The sequence below is a fragment of the Balaenoptera physalus genome (genome assembly GCF_965194825.1).
Source record: "Balaenoptera physalus genome assembly, contig: HAP1_SCAFFOLD_628, whole genome shotgun sequence".
Lineage (NCBI taxonomy): Eukaryota > Metazoa > Chordata > Mammalia > Artiodactyla > Balaenopteridae > Balaenoptera > Balaenoptera physalus.
This window is the reverse complement of record NW_028126121.1, coordinates 219241-221130: the sequence shown is the minus strand read 5'-3', so window position 1 is coordinate 221130 and position 1890 is coordinate 219241.

Below are 1890 nucleotides of genomic sequence, written 5' to 3'. Positions count from 1 at the left end.
AGCCCTGGTCCGGGAAGATCCCACATGCTGTGGAGCAACTAAGCCCGTGCACCACAACTACTGAGCCTGCGCTCTAGAACCCGCGAGCCACAACTGCTGAAGCCCACGCGCTTAGAGCCTGTGCTCTGCAACAAGAGAAGCTACCGCAATGAGAAGCCCCCACTCGCCGCAACTAGAGAAAGCCTCCGTGCAGCAATGCAGACCCAACACAGCCCCAAATTAATTAATTAATTAATTAATTAATTAAGAAAAAAAAAAAGGCAGCACCTGGGGGCTGGCAGACTGATGCACCAAGTCTTACATCACGTCTACTTAGTATCCTGCATGTCAGGGCCATGCTGGACCTGGGGCTGCCCACACAGAGTGGGGCCTGCATCACCCTTCCCAGGAGGGAGGGTGGAGGGAAACCCTGCATGACCTCTGAGGCCCTAAGAACCCTTGACTAAGGCTGAGCTCAATTTGAAACAGTGGGTGACCAGAGCAGACATTTCATTCATCTATCAATGAGAATCCAGAACTGGAGGAGCAGAAAACAATGGCCTCGCTCAACCTTGACGCTAATCCTGACATGGACCCTAACCCTAAACTCTGATCCTGACCCTACGCCCTGACCTAACCTTAGCCTAACCCGTACCCTAAACCTGTACCTTACCCTAACCCATGCTCTACCCGCATCCTACCTGTACCCCAATTCTCACCCATACCCTAACACCCACTCTAACACAGAACCCTAACACCCTGAGACCAAAACCATAAACCTTAACCAATAAGCCAAACCATAACCATAAGCAAACCATAAAATATATTCATTAACCATACCCATAAATAACTCATTAACCCTAAAACTTAAACCATCACAGCAACCATAAACCATACACAGCCCCAACCCTCACAGCAGCCCCAGCCCTAATGCTAACCCTCCAAACCACTTACACCAAGCCAAGTCTAATCAGATTATACAAATACATCTTGACAAAGAAAACTGGGGAATTCCCTGGTGGCCCAGTGGTTAGGACTCTGTGCTTTCACTGCCAAGGGCTCGGGTTCGATCCCTGACTGGGGAACTAAGATCCCACAAGCCATGGGACGTGGCCAAAATAAATAAATAATTAGAATGAAATAAAACCACTATTTTAAAAAAGATTTTAAAAATAGAGGAAAAAAAACAAGAAAACTACCCCAGTACAACTTACAAATATGAATGTAAAAATCTATCACACAATAATAGCAACATGAAACCAACAGAACTTTAAACGGATAATGCCATAAGCAAGTATCTCTACACCAGGAATTTCAGGTTGCTCAACATATTAAAAGTAAGCAATGTATTCAACCACAATAATGGTGTGAAGTAAAAACACATAACCATATCAATTCATGCAAAAAATCTACAATGAAAATCCAGTGTTATTTCATGAAAAACACTCAAGAAAGCAGGAATAAAAGGAAATTTGTTCAATATGGAAAAGAGTAGTACAAAAAGCCACAGCAAACATCGTGCTCAATGTTAAAGACTGAAAGATTTACTCCTGAAATCAGGAACAAGGCCAGGAAGCTGGCCTTCATCACCGTTACTCAATAGTGTACTGGAAGTTCTACCCAGAATCTTGAGGAAAGAAATAAAAGGCCTCCATGGGTGAATGGAAAAATTAAAACCGTGTCTCTTCACAGAACATAGGTCACATCATCTCATATATAAAACTACCTATAATCAGCAAAGAAATTATTTGAGCTAATCAACTAATTAATAAGCAAAGTTATAGAACAAAATATCAATTCATGAAAATCTATCTTATATGCATACGCTGGCAAAAAATAATCTGAAAAAGAATTTATGAGAACAATTCCATTTGTAATAATGTCAACATCAATATTTAGGAGTATATTTAA